Raw genomic sequence first — 27,185 nt, forward strand, 5'->3', positions numbered from 1 at the left:
AGACTCTTCTAATGAAAATAACAACATTAATATTAATACTATTTCATGATGTACCAGGCATATTCTAGATTGCTTTCATTTACTGATAATAATCTTCACAGTACTTTGTGAAATAGGTAGCATTATTACCTGACTTTATGGATGTGGAATCTGAGGCACGAAGAGATTAGGCAATTTCCTGCCCAATTGTTTGGCTAGTAAGCAGTGGAGCTGGGAGACAATTTCAGGTGACCTGGCTCAGAGCCTGCATTCTTATCCGTTTCACTCTTCAGCCTCCAGCAATGGAATTAATGGCTCAAAGAACATGCATATTTGTAAGCATATTAATGCACATTGCCAAATTGCTTTTCAGAAACATTGCACCTATATATTCTTCTACCAGGAATTCATGAGTGTCTCAACACAGCTTTTCTAGCATTGTTCTCATTAAAACTTCTTTTCACATCAGTTAGGTGAAAAATAGTATCTAATAGTTCCTACATTGTATTTATTTGATTACAAAAGGTTGAACTTTCTTTTTCATATAGTTAAAAAATATATTTCTTCTCTTACAAGGTGTCTATTTATATCCATACCCTTTGGCATATTAGGACTAAACAAGCCAGTCACGTGAGTCTTATTGTCATATGTTGCAAAGGATTTACGAAAATCAAGTTTGCTTGTCTTTCAGTTTTGCCTTTGGACCTTTGGCTTATGAAGTTTAATTATAAAGAGAGAGAAATATGTCAGTCTTTTCTTTTGTGGTTTCTTTTGTTACTCTTGTGCTTTGAGAGCATATAGGTCCAACATTTTAAACTGGACATTGTAATCCATTGCTTTTTCAAAGTCTTTACCTAGAAAAACTTCAGCCTTTGAAAGCTCTCCTTGTTATCCTAATTTTTTAGATACTTGACACCTAAAAAGGTGGATTAATTTGTCTTTCTTAACCTTTCCCTACTCACCCCTTTTCCTCCTAACAACTTCTTCTGAGAGAAAAGCTTTGCCCCTCCTTCAGGGAATTCTTTCCTCCACTAGGATCATGTCTGAAAATATTTAAGGAGCAAGGCTAAACTATTTCTTTAAAAAAATCCGCATTGCTAATCCAGCTGTTTTGAACAATAATAAGGCTTTATATTCTGTCTGGTGTTTTAGCATATTTCAGCACCCTTTCTATATGTTATGTGACCTCAGCATCCCTGTGAAGCCCATAGCACAGGTACTTTTTCCCTTTTCCAGGTGAAGAATCAGAGACTGAGAAGTTCAGTGACCCAAGGTCACTGAAACTCGTGTAGCTAGGACTGGAGTCTGGTTATTTTAACTCCTGCTCTTGTGATCGTTTCACTACTCCAAAGTTTCTTATAAATGACTTACTGTCACAACAAGAGACCTAAATACTCACATAGTCATTTTTCCTCTCTCAAGTGTTTTAAGGTTCTGATACTTTCCCACTCATGACAGAATGTTATCAGTTGGGGACAGTGAATTCTCTGAGCATTTGCTTTACGTGCACACATTTTTAAAAAATCAACAAACACTGATGTTTATATTCTATTACTGTAGAAGCAAATATTCCCTTAAAGAGGGGCTTGCAGTCATACTTAGCTGGTATTTCTCATAACTTCACACACTAGAAAGCCATGTATCTTCTGATTATCTTCTGTGTCAGCCACAAGATGGTACCCTTGCACATGGGAAAATGTTCAAGATGTAAAGTGAAAAAAATGGATTTCAAAACAGTATATTCAATTGTGTGCACAGGTGTGTGCATGTGTCTATATGTGTGTGGAATTGGATGCACAATAAATGGCTAACAGTGGTTCTCTCTGAAAAATGTAGCTATTTATTTTTTGACCTTTGAGTATAATCTACATTTTCTGTAGTAAGCCTGCTTTGTGTATGTGATCACTCATCCAGGACATGGGAAGGCTCTGCTGTCAACAGAGATTTCATTCCTATCCTTATGGTGGGGGAGATGTCATGCCTGAGTTGACAGCCTCATCAGAATCACACAGAGCTGGGAGTGGGCAGAGTTTCCCAAGAAAGGGATGCCAGGGAGACAGATGCCACGTGTGGGCCTAGCTGTCTTGAGGGCCTCGGGCTGGGCCTGTACGAAATGTTCTTTTAGGGATTGGTCAGTAATTGGCTGAAAGTCCTGTCTGGGTTAACCCCAATATTGGTTCTTCTAAAATATGCTATGAGGTGGAAATTTCAGGATAGCTAAAGTTAACCAACAGTACCTTCTATCTTTTTGTTTTGGAGGGGTGAGCAGAGTAGGAAGTAGGGCATAGAGGTTTTTGCCTACAACAGCCATTGATTCAGAGAAGGCAGTTGTTCTAACTCATTTTCTAACTGTTCTTGGAGCAGAAATACTTGGCAGTGATGGCAAATAATCAGAAAGCAATATCACTGAGGCAGTTTCAATAGGGAAATCTTTTTCTGTACTTCAGTAGGAAAATTAAATAGCAGAGGTATGCATTTGGACAAAGATTTCTTGTATTACTTGAGAGCCTCATACTACCTGTTCCATTCATTGTAAGATATGAAATGTAACTGTCAAAAAGGTACACGCATATGGTATAAATTGTTCAATAGTCACAGTCTGAAAATTTCGTGTTTTTCCCCCAGATAAGGAAAAATAATTAATTTCACCCTGAGTGTTGAGAAGTCTTTTTAGACCCCGGAAAGAATTTGGCCAGGGGTTTTGCATAACATTTATGTAATTCAAATTGATTCTTGGTATAAATTGAGTTGGGTCTCAGAAACATATGCAGCTTCAACAGTTTGTCATCCTAGGGCAATGGTTCCCAAATGCTGGTTTGTGTATCAGTTATATGAGAATCACGTGGAAGAGGTTTAAAAATCCCCCACACCACTCCCAAATTCTGATTCAGTAGGTCTTCAGTGGATCCTGAGGACCCCCAACCTTCCCCAGGTAACTCTGATGCAGTTGGGTGGGAAACCATTGATCCAGACCACAGGACGTGGAAGCTAACAGCTCCTCTTCCACATTTAATGCAGTGGGTGATCAGTGATGTCTGAGAAAGGTGTTCTGCATTCCCCAGGTCCCATCATGGCGCCAGAAAAAGTCCAGTTTTATGTAAGAAAGCAACGTTTCAGAACTCATAAATCACAGAACCCAATGTTTCCATGTGCTTGGGACCTAGGGAACACAGAAATCACCTTCCTGGGGGCAGTGCCTGGTTTTGAAATGTGGCATTTAATAATCCAACTTGTGTTTTTCTTTCTGGTGTATTTTTGCCTTCTGCAAACATTTACGCAGTGCTACTAGTACTAGTTAGTGCATGAGGCATTGAGGTGGATAGAAATATCAGCCATCATCCCTGGCTCAGAGAACTCATTGTCCATCAGAGGCTGGGGAAGGACTGTGGAGTCCTACCATCACTACATGGAGTGACATCTGCCACGGTGGTGGCAGGTGGGAAGAATGTGGGTGAAATAAGGACAGTAGCACAAGATTCCTTCAAGGGTTAGATGAACTATTATAACTTTAGCATCTTCCCAATTCTTTTCTGTTTTAAGATTTACTTATTATTTATTTATTTAATTTATTTTTGGCTGCGTCAGTTCTTAGTTGCGGCACACGGGATCTTTGTTGAGGCATGCGGGATCTTTTATTGTGGCACGCGGGCTTCTCTCTAGTTGTGGCGTGTAGGTTTTCTCTTCTCTAGTTAGGGCGCGCGGGCTCTGTAGTTAGCTGCACGCAGGCTCTCTAGTTGAGGCGCGTGAGCTCAGTAGTTGTTGTGTGCAGGCTTAGTTGCCCCGAGGCATGTGGAATCTTAATTCCCTGACCAGGGATAGAACCACATCCCCTGCATTGTAAGGCGGAGTCTTTACCACTGGACCACCAGGGAAGTCCCCTTTCCCAATTCTTGACTCTATTTTTAGGGTTCTTAGGAAAATCACCTATTTTAGCAGGTCTGGGCCCCTTCAAGCAAATACTGCTTACAATAGGATTTTCATCTTTCGATCATCAGACAGTCTCCTAAATTAGATGAAACTAGGAGGCTTTCTTGAAGCAACTTCCTAAAGTCTAGTAGTATGTGCAGTTGCTGTGTAATTTTTTATTGGAGGGCAACTGTCCTTGGGTGGCCCAGCCCATGAATGCCTGGCTACTTACCATTAACATCCTGACTACACCCTCTGGCCCTCTCTCGGGCAGCCTGCAACAACAGGATATGTCCAGTGGTTCTTGCAGTTGGTGATACACCTGCTAGAAGCCACTGTGGATTTCCCACTTCTTTCCTAACTAGAGATGGTGGACTCATCCCTAAGAAAGTGCTCATCCTCCTCCCCTCCATCAGCATGCACTACCTGGAGTGATGAGGTCTGTAGTCCTTATTTCTCCTGGGCTGGGACATCTCCCTTTTTCCCCACAAGGTCTGGGTGCTGTTGGTTCATTTCTGTCAAGGCTGTGTTCCTTGTGTAAGAGACTTTGGATTAGAGGGAAAAGATTCTGTTCTTAATTTCCATTGGAACAGACAATTTAGTCTTTAATCAGACCAAAGCACAACACATAGTAGGCACTCAATAAGCCTTTCCCTCCATCTTTATAAGTGTAATTTGGGGTTTGCTAGTAGTCAGGATAGAAAGTGGTTCCTTTTTGCCTGTGAAGGGCCAGCTACCTAATTTGCAGGGTCCAGTGCAAAATGAAAGTGCAGGGTCCCTTGTTTAAAAAGCATGAAAAAAGTGCCATGAAAGGTACTAAAAAATACTTTCTCCTTTCTTTTCTTTTTTTTTTTTTTTTTACTTTCTCCTTTCTTCTGTAGACTCTCTCATGATCTGTCATGGTGTTTAAAATTTGCTATTTAATGTCATTCTAAGTAATTAAAAATTTAAATTATTACCATGAATTTTACCATTCATAATTACATTGCACAAATGTGAGTCTGAAAGCAAATATAAGAGCATTTAACTTGTATGCAGAATCAATGTCATTGCACATTTGTATTTCATAGATCATACATGCGTATGTATCTCATTCTTATCAGAACAGTAGAAATGCTACACAAAACTAACTCAGCTTTTAAATTTCACTTCTTGATATATGCACATTCTATCAACATTCTCTACCTGATAAGTAATGAATAACTTAAAGGAAAAGGAACCAAGTGTTACCCTACCTTTCCCTTTCTTTCTGTGTCATCTTTTCCACCATAAGTGATTGGCCAATTCAGGGAAGTAATGTGAATAAGGAAGGATATGATAGGGTCCTTGGGCATTCATATTTCTGTCTTCTTTCTGCACTCAAAGCAAATTCTGGTTCAAATGGAAAGAGTGGTCTCCCTAAGGTGTCAGTTTACTCAATTGCGAATGTAACATGCTCACCTTGTACTCACTTTTGAGTCTTTCTGAACTCCCAAGTATGTAGATTTACCAGAATTCTGTACTCATGGGATATCACAAATGCTATATGTGATCGTGGTGGCAAGAAACAGAAGCAGACACGCATGTTGCATGTATCTCTTACACTCAAACTTTTGCTCCACTGTTCCATCGTATTTCACTTACATAGCAGAAGTTCGAAGATAAAATTATTAAAAGTTTCAAGATGGCAACAGTAGAGTATTAAACCCAAGCACAGGGCTCTTCTGAGCAAAGGCCCTGTGCAGCTGCACCAGTGGTATGCCCAAGAAGTTCGTGCTACATGAATTCTTTCTAGACTAATTCCTCTTGCCTCAGGACACTTCAGCCACCCTTCATCTTCATGGCATAAACAGAGCAGGCTGAGTAGAAGTTATGCTGCCACATCTTCAAAATATCAGGGATCCTAGAGGAGGGGAGGGGGCAGCACACAGTACCTGAAACTACCCATGGAGGCTGGATTAGAAGGGGACTGAAACAGACCCAGGTGCAGTTATGGCTAGAAAAGGTGCAAACAGACAGGCAGAGCTGAGGATCCAAGGAAACACTGTTCTGTCCACATTTATTGTGAAACAGAAGGACTAAGAGGTGGCCTGTACCCTTGAAAGAAAGAGTCAGGTCCTCGGGGGAGACTTGAGCCAAGCAACAGATTTGAATTTCACTTTGTAGGAAATGCGGAACCACTGAAAAGATTAGGAGAGTTATGGGATGATTTGTATGTTTTATAAACATGACTTTGGCCACAGTGCAGTAAGTGGGTGGTGGGAGAGACAAGGCAAGTGGCAGGGGCCAGTTGGAAAGCTGTAGCAATAGTCCAATATCTTGTAGATCACAATGAGAGGTCAGCAAGGAGGGCCACACACTGGGGGTGTTGGGTGTCCCAATGGCAAGTCCAGGCAGGGAAAAGCACTGGAATTGCCCTCACTGGGCTGGGATTTGTGGGCAGGGCTCCAGCCATCAGGTGGGTGAGTGGTCAGAACAACACAGGCCACATACAGAAGCTTGAAGGAGAGAATTAACTCATCTAGGGAGGAGGAGTCTGGGGCTCAGGACTGAGGTGGTATCTAGTAGAAGAAGTGGAGTGAAGCTGAGGGGACAGCTTATGAGAGACAGTGTACTAGGGCTACTTACATGCCTTCTGTCCCCCGTCAGTCAGGATTTGTCATGGGCATGCACCGAATCAGCAGGGAGAAATACTGTTCTTCTTTTTGTGAGGAACAGAGGAGATGTCAAGCCTGGGAGCCAGACCTGACCACACAGTTTATATATGAATCTTTTTAAGAACCAAAAAATTATATCTTTTTCTATCACAAAAATGAGGATATTAGACAATACAGATGAGTAAAATGAAAAAAATCAAAGCAAAGTATAATTCCAACCATCCTGGGTCACTATTAACATTTGGGGGCATACACATTCAATATTTTATCTTTGCAAGTTCCCCCCTTCATTTACAAAAATGTTAGTCTTTTAAGCTGAATCTAGGTTGGAGGAGGGATATCTTTTACCTTTTGAAGTTTCACTCATTTGTGGTTCCTATATAATTCATACATGTTTATCTCAAGTCCCTGTCTCTAGAAGCAGGACCAGGTCTGCTGTTTTGTTTTGAATTCCCCAGAGGATTCTAATTCTTTCTCCAGAGTCTTCATGAAATAATGTCTTATTGACTAGAGGACTAGTTACCTCAGGAAATGTACATTGAGTATGGTGGATCTCTTATTCCTTAGTTGAAAGAAAGAGAAAATATAATAATATATTTAATTAATTAAATATAAAATATTTTATTTATATATAGTTATATAAAATACTTAAATATATTTGTTATATATAAAATACATACATGTTAAATATAGTATATTTAGTATCTAGAAAACCTGACATTGTGCAGCTCCCATTCCTTCTGTCCTTCCACATGACCCATAGTTTGAGATCCCATTGCCATCCAGAGGAAAAAAGACTGTGAGCAGATCAAAATCCCTGAAGATTTTGAAGATCTGGAATAATGAACCAAATGAACCAAATTTAAAGAGCTTTATTTAAAAGAGATAAAGACCTATATTTGGAACCAAAAATCTAACAAGACCCGTAGAAGAAACACACAACTCTGAGATGGTGATGAGGCAGCAAACTATGGCTCAGGGGGAAGGATTGGAAGAACAGGACTGTTCATCATGGAGAAGTCTGAGAAAGTGATGCTGCTTACTTGTCTGAAGACTGTCCTGCAGCAGAGGAAGCTCCTCACTGATACAGAAACCCATGCAAATATTACTTTGGATAGCCACAAAGTGCTATTGATTTGTATTTCGCTTCCAGTCTCCAATTCTTTTCACTGTCTCTTCATTCATGTACTCCTGCAATTTCATGTTTCCTTTTTAGTTGCTTGCTTTTCGGCCATGAACATAGGACTTTATTAGATAAACTCTCTTTAGATCTGGTGCATGGTTCCAACTTGTCAAAATCCTTTGGGATTCTGATTTGTTCAGTGAGCATCTAAACCAGCTCTTGCAGTTGTATGCACATTTGATCAGCATGCCATTATTATGTATAATATAATCCTCCATGTATTGATGAGAAATAGATCCTTAAGGAGGATAACTGCTTGCCCAAGGCCTTACAGCTAGGGTGTGTCAGAGTCCAGACTACACCTGGGTCTTCTATTCTCAGGCCAGTGTTCCTTCCATGGAACGGTACTCTCTCAACACAATTTTGAATTTTTGGTAGAACTTCAAGATAGATGCCCCAGACACAATGTAACAGAGATGTGCCCTTTGAGTAGTGCTTTCACAAACATTTTGCAATAAATTATTTTAATAACTTTAGAGTTGGTATTGTTGCTCTCATTTTATAAATAAGAGGCCCAGGAAGGTTAAGTATTTTTATTCAAGGTCAGAAAGCAAACTACATATCAGTTGCTGCAGAGAACAGTTAGGTTGGGAAGATGTCTTTCCTTCCTGGGATTCTTAAAACATCTTAGGGAATACTTCTTTAGAAGACCTAGAATAGTAGCTGAACAGTTCATCAGGAATTATTAAAATGGGAGGACCTCAAGGTCTGATCAGTCAAGATACTAGAGAATCTTTATATGGTGTAGAAAAATTCTAAGATGAAGCAAATTTCCAAAAAGATGCATAACAAGAAAGCATGTAAGCAGCATTTGGGATCTGATTAGAATTCTGAGACTAGTTCTTTACATTTAGAAATATAGAAGTTGGAGAGAATTTTCAGGAAAAAAGAAAACATTCTTTTGGGCATTATTTGCTCTGTTTAATTAAGACTTAGTTAACATAAACAAGATTTTTATTTTTCTGACTGAAGAGTTTGAAGAGGTCTTTTAACACCAAGCAAAATCGCCACCTTATTTCAAGTATAAATCAGCAAGTTTGTAGAGACCAGCTCCACTTTGAATTAGAACAATAGAATCCATCCTCTTCTTTTCAAAAATGAGGAACCAAGTTTCAGAGACATGAAATAGCTTAGTCAAAGTCATCCTTCAGGCTTGGGCTAGTGCTTACCTCCTAACTTTGTCCTCTTCCTGTTTTCTGATTCATGATGCTTTGTTGCCTTCTGGTTGGGAAAGCTCACCAGGGTGACTTAGTTATTTTCTTTGTAGATATTCAGAAATTGAATATCTCATTTTAAAATATCTCTTTTTAAATGGAAGAACAAAAACACCACCTAAAATAAATACCACCTGATAGAGATGATTTTAGCATTATTCACTATTTGAGAATAGTCAAGCCATGTGATGCTTTCATTGACAGGAATAAGCAAGAATTGACTGTGGTCACCTTGGGCTACGTAAGAGGAGGCATCATGCAGTAGAAAGTCCATGGGCTTTGGAATTATACTTGGGTATGAATTCTGGATTTGACATATTCTCCCTTATAGCTTTGGCCAAGCTACATAAAACCTCTCTGAGCTCCACTCACTTTCCTCACTATAAGTTGAAGATGATAATACTTTCCTTAATTGTATTAAATGAAGATTAAATGAAATAATAGATGTACAAATATCTAACCTAATGCATTGCCCATATTTGACACACAATAATATGTCAGTCCTCTTTTTCCATTCTAGAATTTGCTTCTTCAAACACATTATTTCAATAAATATCTATAGACCCTGTGTTTGGTGTAAAGGATAAGGAGATGACAAGCACAAGCACAGTATCTGTCCTCATAGAGGACAGATTGGGGAAGATACACATTAAATAAGCAATTGCAATTGAGTGTTATGAGTGATTAGGTAAGGAAATGCAGGGTGCTAAATTTGGACTGAACAGGGAGATCTAGTTTAGGGGCTCAAGAAAGGCTTCCCTGAGGAGGTGATATTTAAGTTAAATTCTAGCACATGCATAAGATTTAGCCAGATGAGATGGGGTGAGGTTGGGGAAGGAAAGTCACAACTATTCCTAACAGAGGCAGCAATCAAGTGTGAAAATATTGAAGAGAGAAAGTTCAAGAAATGTAAAGTGAGGGGGAGAGTGACAATTGATGTAGCTGGGGAGGTGAATAGCGGATATATCCTTAGGGTTTTACAAACCATGATAATGATTTTAGAGATTAATTTTAAGGGCAATGGGGAATCATTGGACAGTTTATGAATTCAAGTGAAATGATTTTTGTCATTGAAATTAAAAGACTGTAGATATTAGCTCTCTGGAAGTGTGTAGATAAAGACCATTACTCAAATGGGCTGATAGGATTGCTTCAGGAATTGCCTTCATCCTTCGTTCATGGAATTCGGGGATGTCTTTCTAATGGGAAAGTGGCAGGATTTAGCCATTGTGCTCTGCCACAAGAGGGAGCTAGTGGTCTTCCGTGGTCAAGTAATTTTCTGTTGGTCCATTGTCTAATGACAACATGGTAGCACTGGCAGTTGGCTCAACAGCTGGCAGTTTTCCAGGGACAAGGCCGTTATGGCAGTTGGTGGTTGGTAAATTCAGTCCCTACTCTCTGTGCCCAACCATATGTCCAGACCTTCCTAGTCCTGAAGCCTCCAGCCAGCTCAGAACAAAGACTTAGTCTGAAAAGCCCTCTCCCTGTCACCATCGCAATCACTTGAGCATTTATGCTCAAAACAGCTCTCTGACAGGAAAACGTTTGTGTTCCTCCGGAATGTGAAGGAAGGTTCATGGTTTTTAAAATTCATGAATTGCGTGGAATGGAACGTTCCTTCTCTGAGTACAGGAAAGAAACAGAGAGGCTGTGTCTTCATGACATCCAAGCTATGGGTCATCTCAGGCAGGAAAAATCTAGTCAAGCCAATTATTTGGCATGGTAAAGACCCCTTTCCCTTCCATTCCAAGAAAAGGTTGTAAAATTTTTTCACTTTCCAACTCATTGCATTGGGTTCACTTGAGAATATTCAGGCTCAGGCAACCAGCTGAAGAAATTCAGTATTTCTTTCTTCTATTTAAAATTATATAAAGGCAGTGATTCAGGCTGGGTATATGATCAAGTAAAATCCAATTAAAAGATTCAAGTGGCCTGATTTTCTTTGGTTGGTTAAATACAGCTATGAGGATAGGATAGAGCCTTGGGAAATTGTGGAGTTTATCTTTAACCATTCTTATCACTCTTTCTACGTTCTCTCCTGCCTTCTTGGGTCTGTTTCTTCCTTCTGGATGCCAGATCCCTCATACCCAAATCAGACTTCAGTTCCCCACCAAAGCATATCCAAGGACCTCTCCTACCCTGTTTGTTCTCTCATCTACACTTTTGAATGAAATCTTAGAACCTCTGAGTTTGAAACAAAGACATTTGATTAAATTGATTTACTGTAAGATTTTAATAAACTCTAATGTGTGAATGTAGGAACACCCAGCACACTCTCTAGCTTCTTGACCCTTGGGAAAGATTTTGATAGCCCAAATGAATACTTGGTGGTGGCATTTTAGGAACACAGTATTTTGGCAGCTGGTGGAATGGGGTGAGTTGGAGCAGGCCTTCTCAGCACTGTGAGTGGGTAGTAATCTACGTTGCTGTTTTTGGAGTCTTAACTTTTGTCCTTCCACGTGAGCAAGTCAGGGTGATAAGATGCAGCTCAGGTTTTCATTATGTTTGATTTGATCTTTCTCATTTTCATATAATCTTTTTCATATAGTTAAGCCATCTCTATTTCAACTGCCTTCCCGTCCCCATACATAATACTTAATAGCATGTTTGTGGAAACTAGAATTACTGTTTGATGATAGTGTCTGAGAAAGACCTACGACAGACAGAATTTTCTGAAGAGGGAAATACCTCTTTTATAAAGAAATCATATTGAAGGGACATGGAATTTTTTTATCAGTTAAGAATATCCCATGTCTTCACTTTATAGTTTTATTTTAAAACCAATACATGGGCTTCCCTGGTGGCACAGTGGTTAAGAAGCCGCCTGCCAATGCAGGGGACCCGGGTTCAAGCCCTGGTCCAGGAAGATCCCACATGCCACGGAGCAACTAAGCCCGTGTGCCACAACTACTGAGCCTGTGCTCTAGCCACAACTGCTGAGCCCGTGTGCCACAACTACTGAAGCCCACGTGCCTAGAGCCTATGCTCCACAAGAGAAGCCACCTTAATGAGAGGCCTGCGCACCACAGCGAAGAGTAGCCCTCTCGCTGCAACTAAAAAGAAAGCCCGTGCACAGCAACGAAGACCCAACGCAGCCAAAAATAAATTAATTAATTTAAAAAATAAATAAATAAAAGCAATACATGATGACAGCATAAAGATATAGAATATATATAAAGTGTAATAGAAAATATAAAGAAGAAGGTAAAAAAGATAAGTGTGATCACAGTTTTAGAGAATAATCACTGTTAAACTATTAGCATTTTGAAACATTTGGAACTTTTCATGTATTTTTCTACGCACACGTAGTCATTTTTCAAACATAAATAAGCAATATTATATTATGGTTATTATTTTGTAACCTGATTTTATTCACTTCATTACACATTGTGAGCATTGTTCATATCATCATTTTAAATGGGAGCACATAATTCCTTTGCTTGAAGGTATTATCATTTACTTAAGCAATGTAACTGATCTCCTGTTAATGGAACTGTTCACAATTAAAAATGGCCAAATATTGCATCCTGAGATTTACCCTTGCCGGGGATATAGCACACACTGTTTTTTTTTTTTTTTGGCTGCGCCAGGTCTTAGTTGTGCTACGCAGAATCTTCATTGTGGCATGTTTTTAGTTGTGGTATGCGGGATCTGTAGTCACAGCACGCATGCTCTTAGTTGCGGCATGTGGGATCTTTAGTTGAGGCATGCAGACTCTTAGTTGTGGCATGAGAACTCTTAGTTGCGGCATGTTAATTCTTAGTTGTGGCATGCATGCAGCGTCTAGTTCCCTGACCAGGGATCGAACCTGGGCCCCCTGCATTGGGAGCACAGAGTCTTACCCACTGGACCACCAGGGAAGTCCCACCATACCCTATTTTTGAAGAGGGAGTTTTCTAATGTTCACTAAAAATACTGTGGTCCTAGGTTCTATCTAGTATTTCAGAATGAGCTTCAGAGAGAGACCAAAGGCCTACAGAGATTTAGAGAGGGATTAGCTCTCCTTTTTGGTAATAGTTCTTCAGTATACTCAACGATATCTTAAGATCAAATGAGAATAATCAAGTGTCTCCACTCTTACAAAGAGAGCCTTGAGTATTCCATTCAGTTTTCAGCTGAGGTTTAACCCAGAAGGGCAGATTTTTAACTTGACTGCATTTTGTGTCAACTGTATGTGTTTCAACGTTTAGTATACAAGTCTCTATAGGAATTCTATCCAGACTACTGTTGAACCAGAGTTACTAAAGGGGAATTTAAGCAAAGGATCGAGGACTATAGAAACCTCTTTTGTAATATTGGACTGGGGGTCCTGCTCTGTGTCCTTATTCCTGGGAATGCTGTTGGAGCCTGGCATGAAGAATTGCCACAAGAGGTTGTAACCAGTTTATTAACCTCAACAGCCATCTCGCCCTTATGAGATTATCTTAGCTGGTACAAAGTGTTGATCAATGACAGTTGTATGTATATATGTGTGTATTTTCAGAGCAGAAGAATTAAATGAATTTACTATGGGTAGAGCAAAGATACAAATGAAAAACCAGTATACTTAGAAATGTTGCTGAGTACCTATTTGTTGAGGACATGATAGAGGTGGAAAGAATCCAGTCTGGATTAAATAGTGCTGGAGAAGCTGACCATTAAGGGGACTTTTTTTTTTTTTTATAAGCATTATTATTATTATTATTTTTTAAGTATTTATTTATTTATTTATGGCTGTGTTGGGTCTTCGTTTCTGTGTGAGGGCTTTCGCTAGTTGCGGCAAGCGGGGGCCACTCTTCATCGCGGTGCGTGGGCCTCTCACTATCGCGGCCTCTCTTGTTGCGGAGCACAGGCTCCAGACGCGCAGGCTCAGTAATTGTGGCTCACAGGCCCAGCTGCTCCGCGGCACGTGGGATCCTCCCAGACCAGGGCTCGAACCCGTGTCCCCTGCTTTGGCAGGCAGATTCCCAACCACTGCGCCACCAGGGAAGCCCCCAAGGGACCTTTTAATATTAATAGCTCAGACACTAGGAAACATCTCTTGGACAGGACTGTTGCTACTGCAGTATATAGAATTTCTGCTCCAAAATTTGTGTTTGACTTCTAAATGCCTTAAATATTCTTTTTTAATTAATTAATTGATTTATTTACTTTTGGCTGCGCTGGGTCTTCGTTGCTGCATGCGGGCTTTTCTCTTTAGTTGCGGTGAGCAGGGTCTACTCTTCATTACGGTGCGTGGGCTTCTCATTGCGGTGGCTTCTCTTGTAGCAGAGCACAGGCTCTAGTCGCACAGGCTTCAGTAGCTGTGGCATGCAGGCTCAGTAGTTGTGGCACACGGGCTTAGTTGCTCTGCGGCATGTGGGATCTTCCTGGACCAGGGATGAAACCTGTGTCCCCTGCATTGGCAGGCAGATTCTTAACCACTGCACCACCAGGGAAGTCCCGCCTTAAATATTCTTAAAGAAATTTAAACACTCTATTTTTTAAAGGCAATTTAATTTTCATCATTTATGCCCTAAAATTCTCTGGTTACTTGGTGTTAATTCAATCAAGTGTTTTATTTTTATTTTTTTAATATTTATTTATTTATTTGGCTGCACTGAGGCTTAGTTGCAGCACGCAGGATCTTCGTTGCCGCGTGCAGGATCTAGTTCCCTGACCAGGGATTGAACCCAGGCTCCCTGCATTGGGAGTGTGGAGTCTTACCCACTGGACCACCAGGGGAGTCCCTCAGTCAAGTGTTTTAAAACTATCTTCAGCTTATTTATTACTTCTGTTCTTGGTGGTTTTCTAGATCAAGGCTGTCTCTTGGGATTAATGCAACTGATTTCCAGTTTACAGAGTGAATAATAGACCAGTGTCCACCTCGCTCCTTTCTTTTCTCTTCTCCTCTCTTTTTCTTTTTATTCTGCCATCATCTTCTTTTTATATTACCAGTATTTCCCCTTCACTACCCTCTTTACCTCTCTCTTCCTTCCTTTAACTCTTCAAATTCTACTTCTTTGTGAGCCAATTTTCTCAAAATTAGGCATCTTTTATGTTTTCCCATCATTCTCCAGCATAATAGCTGGGTTTTCTGGCAAGCTCTGTAGGTCCTGCAGAGTTTACTCTTTGTTTAGGGAAGTGGTGTACTAAGAGTGTGATCCTCAGTTTTTCTGTGCTTTGCTGCCCGTCTCCCTCTTTGCTTGAGCATTACCTGAGGGCCCAACAAATGTTTTTGATCATAAGAATAATGTTCAGACTTTCCCCGTATGAGGTAAGATCCCTTTCCCATTGGAGTCACTGAAGGTGGCAAACATATGACCATGAGCAACTTTAAGGGAAATTCATCATAAAGTGCCTTTTTTAGTGTTGTTTGAAAAATAAGCTGTTGCTATAGGATTTTCGTAAAACTGGCCCCATGCCGAGATGGAAAGCATGTGGTCATCAACTACAAAGGGAGCTTCAGCTGAGAGGGCTCATTTGGGGATGAAAATTGTCTTCCTGTTTTCTTACTGCATCAGTGATACAGCAGTTTCTTTTATAATTTCCAGTTGTGCACAAGCCAGTCAGAAGAAAAATGAGTTTCCTTTCCTCCCTAGCTGAGAGAATATTCTTTTAAAACAGGGAAAGAAAGATAAACAGAAGAAGGAAAGAAAGAAGTAAGGAAAAAATCCATGGCAAAAAGTATATTTAAAAAATCCTCCCCCTCCACTGGTTTCAGGGAAGAGAGATTAGTTTGATATACAGCTTGTTTTAGATCTTATCTTAACCAGATAAGTTGCTTCACCAGGCACATGAGGTTATTGGGGGGAACTGATGAGCATTTTTTAGTGATTCAGTATTGTAGGTAAATATATCCTCATTCATTGACCATTTATCTCTTGTTTATTTCTGCTTACAAGCTAGAAAAAGAATATCAGTTGATCGTTGGAATTTCAGTTGGATTTTCTCATAAAACTGTTCACACATTTTATTTCTTTTGGATGGGGGAAGAGAGATAACATTCCAAACTTGCAAAAACAAAATAAAAACTTCAAAGATTACAAGGTCCTCTTCATCATCAGGGAAGGAGCTTCAAATTAGGCTGTAGATTTTCTACTGATGTGCAACCAAATTCAGGGTTTTAAGGTGTAATAAAATCATCGTGTTACAAGGTCAGGAAATGTGGTTAGGAGCTTTCACTGACTTTTGATGCCAAGCCTTCCCAGATATATTTGCAAGGTTGGAGCAAGGTCAAGTGAGGACTGCTTATAGAGTGACTAGGGTAGGAATATGGGGATCTGGAAGCTTGAGCTTCCACCCAGGATTTATCTGAGGATTGATCTTGGCCCCTTGGGTGAATTACCCGGGAAGGACCAGTTCATACACCACAGCTTTGTAAATCTAAATCTCTGTGCATGTAGAACCTTGTTGACACTCGGTATGGAAGGGAAAGAGACCAACCATCAAATAATTTTTTTACAAGAACTGTTGTCTCAGATTGAGTTTCCTAGGAAAATGGGACATTACCTTCAGAGGAGTGAAGGAAACAGGATTGGGCAGAAATAGAAATTGAACTGCCCTGCAATTGCAAGAGAGATTTCAGCCAATCCTTGGGATCATCAGAGGGCCCCCTTCTTGACGCTAGAGGGCCAGACCTTGGTACTCCCCTCCATCCACCAGCCATTACATAACGACTGCCCACAAGGAGGGGTATAACCTTGAGTGAAGCCACTCCCTTCTGCAGAGAGCAATTCGCCAAGAGGGGCAGCTGGGAGCTGTCAATGGCCACCATTGCCAGCAGCAACACTCTCAGGAATGAGTTTTTTTTTTTTGTTTTTTTTTCCATTTATAAAATAGGGCCAATACTGTCAACTTTATGGGGTTAATATAAAGAATAAATGAGATAATCCTTGTAAAGGGCCAAAGCTGGCATGGTAAATGCCAAGAGCTTAATGCATATTAGCAGTTATTATTTAAATGACAGCAGTGTAATATTAATAATATTTGTAAAAGTGTTATTAGCCATCAGCCACATCTGTCTGAGAGTGTGTATTTTCCGGGTGCAAGATGCAGGCGGACTTCGGGAGAGTGACAGTGTCTCTGAGATGGATCATGTTTTTCATATAACAACCAAATGTAGTCAGTCATGTGCTCTTCTGTTGTTGTATCCCTTCACTCTTGGAAGACATGTTGAGACACAGAGCCCTTTGCTGTCAAACAATCTAAAAGCCAGGGGTGGGTCAGACGCTTAGATGATGCCTCCAGTGTTTCTAAGCCTGCTGCCTCCTTGGGAGCAAACAGTGCTGTCTGTACAAGGCAAGTGCCCTTGTTGAATAAGGATGGCAGAGGGAAATGATGACTTCGTTAGGAGATGGAGAATAGCATAGGTAGGCTTTAATTTCTGTAATTTAAGTTTTTGCAAATTCTGGTATTCTATTAAAATTCTATCTATCTGACATTTGTGTCAGCATGAAAAAAAGTAAGAATACATATATTGATACTTGCTTTTTTTAACATGAAGCTTAATTATTTTTCAATGTAATTATTGACTGAGGTGGAGACCAGGGTAGCCTACACTTCTCAGTTCAATAACTCTTTTTTTAAATTAAAAATACTTTTATTTATTTATTTGAAATTGATTGTTTTTATTTTTTTTCTCTAGTTGCGGCGAGTGGGGGCTACTCTACGTTGTGGTGCGTGGGCTTCTCATTGCGGTGGCTTTTCTTGTTGTGGAGCATGGGCTCTAGGCACGTGGGCTTCAGTAGTTGTGGCTCGCGGGCTCAGTAGTTGTGGCTCGTGGGCTCTAGAGCGTGGGCTCAGTAGTTGTGACACACGGGCTTAGTTGCTCTGCGGCATGTAGGATCTTCCCGGACCAGGGCTCAAACCCGTGTCCCCTGTATTGGCAGGCAGATTCTTAACCACTGCACCACCAGGGAAGTCCCTCAGTTCAATAATTCTTGATGTTAACTTCAGCAGATATCAATGTCTGCTTATTGTACTCCCAAGAGCCATTGCAGGCAACTCTACCTTTTAAAATAAATGTTAGTTCTAAAATTAAATTAAAAGCTGGGTCTTGGCATCTCATGAGTACTGTGTACTCCCAAGTTATTTCTACGAAATGTTAAATAAAACATTTATTGGGTATGTTGCCCCTGTCACCAGGCAGAAGCTGTTATTCCTCTGCAGATGGGAGGGAATCATTATAAGGTGATGAAAGGTGAGCAGTAGCTCCTCAGAGGAGTCAGCCAGAAAGATTGTAGGCCTTAGTCTCATTATAGTAGAAATAACAATCAGAAATCTGTCCTGATCTTTGCCCTGAAGGAATGTAAGCAGCTGTTCCTGACTTCCTGAGGCTAGTGGTTCCAAAAGCAGTTCAGGTGAATCTACAAGGTCAAAGTGGAAGAGGAAACAGAAAAGGTCTGATGAGCCACATGCCAGTTACAGGCACTCCAGCAGTGGAGCCAGTAAGAGGTTGGGAAAAAGTAGGTGCAGGGCTTCCCTGGTGACGCAGTGGTTAAGAATCCACCTGCCAATGCAGGGGACATGGGTTCAATCCCTGGCCCAGGAAGATCCCACATGCCACGGAGCAACTAAGCCCGTGCGCCACAACTGCTGAGCCCATGTGCTACAACTACTGAAGCCCGTGAGCCTAGAGCCTGTGCTCCACAACAAGAGAAGCCACCACAATGAGAAGCCCGTGCACCACAAAGAAGAATAGCCCCCGCTCACCACAACCAGAGAAAAGCCCGTGTGCAGCGAAGACCCAACGCAACCAAAAATAAAATAAATTAAAAAAAAATAAGTAGGTGCATGAGGAGATTCACATGTATGTGTCTATGGGTGTGCACAGCTGTGGGCATTCCTGGACATCTGGGGTTTAGTACATGCTGGAACAACTGTTACAATTGACTTGGTTGGAAGGAGCTACTTTCAATCCCCAGAGATTGGTAGCTAGGATGACAACCCAGATGAGGTATTTGAAATCTCCCTTTGGTGAATGCAAACCTCTGTCTCTATAAGCTGGCATAGTCTTACCAGATGGAAATGCCAAGGATGGGACTAGTGACAAGTTTTAAGGATTTAGGGACCCAGCCATCTCCTAAACTACAGCCAGCCTGGGATTTAGGGACCTGGCTGTCTCCTGAACTGCAGCCAGAGTGGAAGGTTTTGGAGTGGAGGAGTACAGGCAGCAGCAGCAGAGGGAGCCCCCAGTGAATTCTGTAAGATGACTCTGGTTGTTAGTAAGATTTTACATGTTATGGGGACATTTTTCACACCCATCTAATCTGCTCTGAATAGAGACTTCACTGTATAGGGTTGTCTATGTGAATGCCAGACAGACTGTAACCCAGACACAGATGTTAAAACACACGTGTGCACACACATGTAATGTGCACACATACACACCTGTGTGCTCATCCCTCTGGGAGCATTTGTAGAGATTCTCACTGTATGAGGTATATCAGAACCACATGAATGTGATGTACAGACTGCAAAATTTCTGATGTAAATAGGTAGACTTTAAGAATGATGAAGGCAAAGGTTTTTGTCTCTTTTGGTCAATGATATATCCCCAGTACATAGAAGAGTGCCAGCACATATTAGGTGCACAATAAATATTTGTTGAATGAAATAGGTAATATTCCACCACCAATAACAGCAGCACCAACTATACTACCAAGAACAATTACACCAGCAAACTAGAGAGTTTCATGGGACGAGGAGCACTTCAACTTGGGAAGGTACTTAGCATGTTGCTTGGTATGTGATCCTTAATTACTGAATGAATGGGGGAACTTTTGTATTACTCTAGTTTTTTTTTAAATACAAAAGTAATACCTGGCCATGGTAAAAAAAAAACCCAAACATTAAAAAAGAGTATATAACAAAAAGTAGAATTCCTCATCACTCTGGCCACTAGTCTCACTTTCCAGAAGCAACTAGTATTTACAGTTCATGTGTGTGTAGGGGAACATACTCTACACTGTTCTGTCCTTGCCTTTCTTGTGTTGGATGTCTTTCCTTATCAGATTATATAGATCTACCTCATTTTTTTTTCAACAAAGGCATAAAATATCCATAGAATTGTATCATGTAGACGTAACATAACTTATTTAATTGGCCTCCAGTAGTTGAAAGTTGTACCCTTCTGAAATGTCACTTGACATTTCAAACAGTGTAACAGTGAACATCTTTGTCATGCTTCAGGGGCACCATTGCCAAAGCCTCAATGGGAATGGTGCCACCTGGCCCAACACTGTGTAATGCAGTGGTCCTGAGCCTTATACTTAGTCTTTGCACACATGTCCAAGTGTTTCTGTAGGATAAATTTCTAGAAGGACAATTGCTTGCTCAAAGCCTATGCTCAGTGTGAAGTTTGATAGCTAATCTCCATAATGTTGAATGATGTTAACATGAATCAACTGATTAGTCATTTGTGGGAGTCTGTATTAGCCAGAGAAATAGAATATCTACCTACCTGTATATCGATATCTATTTATCTATCTCCTATTGGTTCTCTGTCTCTATATGTGCGTGTGTGTGTGTGTGTATGTATATAAAGATATTTATTATAAGGATTTGGCTCATATGATTATGGATGGTGAAAAGTCCCAAGATTTGCAGTTGGCAAAGAGGAGACCCAGGTGAACTGATGCTATAAGTTCCAGTCCAAGTCTGACTCTAAAGGCAGGAGCTGGATGTCCCAGCTAGAAGAGTCAGGCAGAGGGAGCAAATTCTTCTCTTACTTACCTTATGTTCTGTTGAGGCCTTCAGATTGGATGAGGCCCACCCACATTGGGGAGAGCAATCTGCTTTACTCAATCTACCAATTCAAATGTTAATTTCATCCAGAAACACCCTCACAGACACACCCAGAATAATGTTTAATCAAACATCTGAGCACCCTGTGACCCAGTCAAGTTGACAGATAAAATTAACCATCGCAGTGTACTCACTTTTATTATTTTTTAAATAAATTTATTTACTTATTTATTTATTTTTATTTTTGGCTGTGTTGGGTCTTCGTTGCCACGCGTGGGCTTTCTCTAGTTGCGGCGAGCAGGGGCTACTCTTTGTTGCGGTGTGCAGGCCTCTCATTGCAGTGGCTTCTCTTGTTACGGAGCATGGGCTCTAGGTGTGCAGGCTTCAGTAGTTGTGGCACTCGGGTTCAGTAGTTGTGGAGCACAGGCTTAGTTGCTCTGTGGCATGTGGGCTCTTCCCGGACCAGGGCTTGAACCCGTGTCCCCTGCATTGGCAGGCGGATTCCTAACCACTGCGCCACCAGGGAAGACCACTACTCACTTTTAAAATGCAACTTAAGACTAAAATATGACTTTTATTTCTATCCTATTTGCATAAATAAATGCACTAATACTCAATGATTTGTATGTGTTAAATTTTGTTTTCAGATTCTTGGTCTTTGGACGCTATAAGATTTAGTGCTAGTGAGTATATTCCACCTTTTAAAACACTTGTTAATGTATTACGATAAAGCCAACCCTAGCTCCTGGCATAATGCTCTCCCATGAAAGTCTAATTTAACCTTCCTTTTACATATGTAATATTGCAAACATCAGTGGGCATTTTACATCCAAAGGGCTTTGGGTTCAAACCTTTAGAGATTTCCTTACTGATGTTTCTCAGCTGTTACTTCAGCAAATTCCAAATTCACTCTTGGTGATTTTTATAGCTATAATAGCCATTCAATTTCATTTATAAATGAAATAAGTGGCCTTTGATCATATACTCTTTGCAAAGCCTGATGCACTCTGTTGAATGTGTTTTGTTCCCGCTGTATTTTTAAAAGCAGTAGCTGCACTAGAGACAGCTTGACCTTACCGTGAGAAATAGCATTTTATCATGAAACTTGGCAGAGCCTTCAATTTCCTCCCGTTTAGTATCTGTCAGTCATTCCCATTGTCCAGGAAATATTCTCTCTGCTCTCCATGTGAAAGTTGTTATCTCTGGTGGCAGATACAACTTCTCTGAGGCCAGATCATCCTCATCCCACAGCTCAATCATGTAGTATTGCCGGATCCCTGTGGAAAACCAATCATGTTCTTTAAAGTGTGGCTGGAAAGTTAATGATGCAAAAGAAAGACACTGGATCCCCTACACGTACCATTAAGTTCCTGCCCACTTCCCCTAAATTGTGTGCCAATCTCTTTGACCCTGCTTATGAACCCAACAGGCATAAAATAGAGGCTGAAATGAAAGGAAGAGGTCTTATTTACCATATCAAAGTATTGAGCTGGAAGGGACCTTAGACTTTGTCTAATCATAAACCTTCATTATAAAGACAAGAAAGCTGAGGCCCAGAGAGGGGAACTGACTTGACCAAGACCACTCAGCTAATTGGTGTTGGAGCTGGGGCTGGAAAGCATATATTTTTATTGACTAATTTAACTGATATGTAACTTGCATACCATAAAATGCACAGAACTGAGATGTCCAGTTGATGCATTTTGACAAATGGATATATCTATGTAATCATAGCTAACACACCCACGTCCAATCAAGATATAGAATATTTCTGAGGAATTTTCCATATATTCCTTTCTAGTTAAAAAGTAGGTTTTTCACTCTTGATCTAGTATTTTTGCTACCACTGACCTTTTCACCATCATATAGGTACGCTTACCATTTGACGAAAAGAGCCCAGGGCCGGAAACAGGGTATATGGGTTCTCCTTCCAGTTCTTGTTCAATTAACTGTATGATATTAGGCAAGCAGTTTCACTGAGTCAGTGTCTCTAGCTATTATAGGATGGCGTACGGTGGGGAGCCAGATTGTCAAGGTGATAAAGCTTGCCTTTGGTTCTTCCTACCCTTCTTTTCTGAAATCTTTCTTCTCTGGGCTGTGAAGTGTTGCTAGTTCTATCTAATTCCAACTACATTCTGTATGTTGTTTTGATCTAGCTAAGTACCATTACAAAGTAAGCTGAGTAGTCTGTTTTATGTCAAGGTATTAATAACTTTGTTCCTGGAAATGCTTGTATTTAATAATCATAGTGACATCTACAGTTTATTGGAACCTACACGGTATATCAGGCATGTGTTTAGTACTCTATATATGTTGCCTAAATGGATGTTGCCTTATAGGAGCTCTATAAAGTTGTTGGGTCTATAAAGTTGTTGTTTAGGAGCTCTATAAAGTTGTTGGTTGTAAGGCCAGTCTGAGGCTCAAGTAGGTTAAGTCATTGGCCCATAGTTGCACAACTAGTAAGTAGCAGAGTTTGCATTGGGACCCAGATCTGCCCAACTCCACAATCAGGACACTTTCCATTCCCCTTCCTGCCTCAGGGAACTCTTGAAGATGACAATGACTTCACCCAAAGGAATAACTCTTTGAAGGTAGAATTTGAGGTAGTATATCTTTCTGGGGTGAGAATGACATCTGACCGGGGAGCTCATGGACAACATATGCATCACTCCAGGGCTGTCAGTGTGGTTGTTCTCCTGGTCCCAGGACCACAGTGAGAAAGGCCTGAGAAAGCCCTGTGAACAGTGCACTGCTTTGCATGAGTTCTGCTATGTTTAACTGTGTCTGGACAATTCTGTGCACTGGGGTTTTGGACTCAGTAAGATGGAGCAAATGGATTTTGGAGGGCAAGTAGTTATTACAGCCAATATCGCCTATAAAAATTGAGATTTCAGGCCAGAGCATATAACTATGTTAATTACAGGAAAAGAGAAAGGAATCACCATGCACTCACTCAAGGAAGTAACTCTGGCTAAGGACCTCATGCCTACCAAAGGGGTGCTCTGTCCTCTTCCCCACAACATAAAGAGAGGTTTCCTGGTTTAAGGGTATGAACTGAATCTTATTCACAAAGAAAATGCTCAGAAGTTTTGCCTGAGGGAATACTCAAGAGTTTCTGTTGGGGTATCTAATTTCATTCATATACCTTTGCTTCTAGTTGTCTGACTAGCAAGTTTAGCATAGTATTCTTTTTTAAAAGCCCTACTGGGGGCTTCCCCGGTGGCCAGTGGTTAAGAATCCACCTGCCAATGCAGGTGACACAGGTTCGAGCCCTGGTCTGTGAAGATCCCACATGCCGCGGAGCAACTAAGCCCGTGAGCCACAACTACTGAACCTGTGCTCTAGAGCCCGCGTGCCGCAACTACTGAAGCCCACACGCCTGGAGCCCGTGCTCCACAACAAGAGAGGCCACTGCAGTGAGAAGACCACGTGCCGCAGCGAAGAGTAGCCCCCGCTCGCCGCAACTAGAGAAAAGCCCACGCGCAGCAACAAAGACGGAAGGCAGCCAAAAATAAAATAAATTAAATAAATAAATTTATTTTAAAAAATGTATATTCTAAAAAAAAAAAAAAAAAAGCCCTCTTGGGTATTAAGAGTTTTCCTGAAGTGGTACAAAGGAAATATGAGAAATAAAGCAACTCAGCAGATAGAGGTGCCAAATTAAGTACAGCACATGTAATTCAGAGCATACTATCCCCTTGCAGGGGATATGCAGGCCCCAGGAGAAACAGCTGAGAACAATTCTGCTGTGTGGTTTATGGGAGGAATCTAGATCTATCTTAAGAGCATCCCAGACTCTAGCCTACTACTGATTAAGACCCCCTTTTGGGTAACTTCTTGACCTTGGACCTGTTGAGAGACACTCTCAGGCAAGGAATCAGAGTGCAATCCTTAGTTTTGTTAGTAATGCACAGATACACATGCCACCCTTTGGCCAGTGCCCAGAGCAGTTCTGGAAATGCCTTAGTCATTTTTGAGCTGGGCTGAATCCAGAGACAAACCCTGGCCCCTGAACTTTGGAAATGCTGAGGCTCAGTAGACTTTATTAGTTTTGGTGCTGGTGAACTTCAACACCTCCTTCTCATCTTTTAAAAAAAGCTGCCTGAGGTCAGAGACCTGAGACTTCAGAAAAGCAGATCATATAGCATGCAGCTGCATTCACAACAAGACAGTGGAGGCTTTGAGGGGTTGCTTGCCTATAGAAGTTTGCACCCAGCTGTGGTTTTGCCTGGTCAGTGGGGCACAGAAGTCTGATCGCCTTTGCATCAACAGTTTTAGCCTTTAATGGCACAGAGGTATCAAGACAGTTCTCAGAGTCTGAGAGAAAAAGAGGTTGGGTCAAGTTGTGTTTGTTTGCTCAGGGATAAAAGATGAAACCGAGTCTTGGGAGGTGGCTGCCATACTCCAGGCTGGCATAACTTTCCAGAGAGCTAACTGACCTCCTGACCAAACCAATAAACCAACAAACCACTAAGGACTAGAGCTCTGAAGGAGGACCCCATATCTTAGCCTGAAGAGTCGCCACTTACACCTGCTAAATGTGTAGACAGTAGGACTTGTTTTGTGCAAAGGAATGTTTTTCTTTCACAGTTCACAAAATCTTTCAATGGTTCACCAAGCAAAAAATATTTATTTTTGGCAGTGTCTGAGAATATTCATTTATGACCAATTCATTCTTTTGACCACTCCATCAAAGTGTTGTTTCCTGGAGTCTGTGGCACAAAGGTACGAGGGCAAGCTGAACTGCCCAATACCACACCTAGCCCTTCAGGCCTGCCTTGGTCCTAATTATCTCTGTGCCCATGAAAGCCTACGGGTGGCCAATGGAAGAAATCTCTCTACATAGAGACAGCCTAACCCAAGACAGAGTTCATTTAATGACCATCTGTAAGAGGCATGGCTATTTGGTTACCATTCTGTGCTCTGTGATACTGGAGATCAGGAAAGTCTCTTGGTTTTACCCAGAAGATGCCCCACTGTGCCTCAGCCAACTGTGTTCTCGTGCCCTCACAGGCCAAAAGGATCCAGGCTGAACTGTGAGCTACTTTAAAATTGGAGATCAATGATGGAGACCTTACGTAAAAAGCCTAATGTAATTTTAGTAGCCATTGGCCAGCCTCAGGTTTTCCCCTTGTTCCTGAGCCATATGCCTTCATGACCTTGAGAAAATCAGTTAGCCACCCAAAAGAGGGTGTTACTGGGTGTTGCCTGAGCTTTACAGATGTTAGCAAGGCTCAAGACAATGGCTGCATTTTTTATTTAAAGGAGGAATACTGTGAACCAAGACAGGCTTCTTCTATAATGACAGAAATACCGCTTTCCACATCAGTTGTGAATCTAACTTCATAAACATGATAGTTCAAGTTTACACTGAACACTTTATGAAACGGAGGATATTTTACAAAATGATCTAGCTTACTTATTTTTTTTTTATTGAATTTTATTTTATTTTTTTATACAGCAGGTTCTTACTAGTTATCCATTTTATACATATTAGTATATATATGTCAATCCCAGTCTCCCAATTCATCCCACCACCACCCCACCCCCCCGCCACTTTCTAGCTTACGTATTTCTTAACCAAGAACAGCTATTAACCCTCTAGAGATTAAATTAAATCTCTTAGATCCAAACACAACTCAAATAGAAGCACTATTAGTTTAATTTTTTCTCCAGATTCAGAATCCAGAAATTTTTTAAAAAAGAAAACTGTGCATTCATTTTCTCTGAACATGACTTGTTTGCGGTCCAGATTTCTAGCTCAGATATAAAATTGGATTCTTTGAAGAGGTTCAGAAACTAATTTTAAAAACCTAAGGCTCATCAATAAGTGACAGAGAGTACTTTGGGTACCATTTTATGCTCCCTAGTTCTAGGGACCACAATATTTTGTTCAAAACAAAATCTTTCATTGTCATTTAATGTCCATCATTAGGCAATACAGATTATAAACTTTTTGCTCTTTTTGCCCGTGAAACCTACTAATTCTTGTCAGTTAAATGGAGAGTGTATTTTCAGTGTAAAATCTGAATAATAAAGAATTCTTAGAGAAAGGTATTTTTGTGTTTTAAAATATATATTTGAATACTTTGTAATAAGCTCAAACACTAAACAGTATTTTCTGAATTATGTAAAAGATTTTTCCTCACTCCTCCCTTCTTGATTTATATTTTGTTTGTTTTTCATTTTGGAAATTTAAAAAATACAGGACAGTGTGAAAAATAATAAACTATTACCCAATACCCACTAACATTTTATTATATTTACTTTTACTATTTTTTTAATTAAAAAATAAGACATTTTCGATCAAATTGAAGTCCCCTTTGTTCTGCATTCTCTATCTTATCCCATTCCCAGGGACAGTTGCTGTTATGAATTTAAGATATATTCTTAGAATATTTTTAATACTTTTTATGTGCGTACTTATATATCAGCGGACAATATGTACTAGTGTATGTGTATGTGTGTTTTTGTTTTTGTTTTTTTAACATCTTTATTGGAGTATAATTGCTTTACAATGGTGTGTTAGTTTCTGCTTTATAACAAAGTGAATCAGTTATA

Source organism: Balaenoptera musculus, chromosome 6 (genome assembly GCF_009873245.2).
Source record: "Balaenoptera musculus isolate JJ_BM4_2016_0621 chromosome 6, mBalMus1.pri.v3, whole genome shotgun sequence".
Classification (NCBI taxonomy): domain Eukaryota; kingdom Metazoa; phylum Chordata; class Mammalia; order Artiodactyla; family Balaenopteridae; genus Balaenoptera; species Balaenoptera musculus.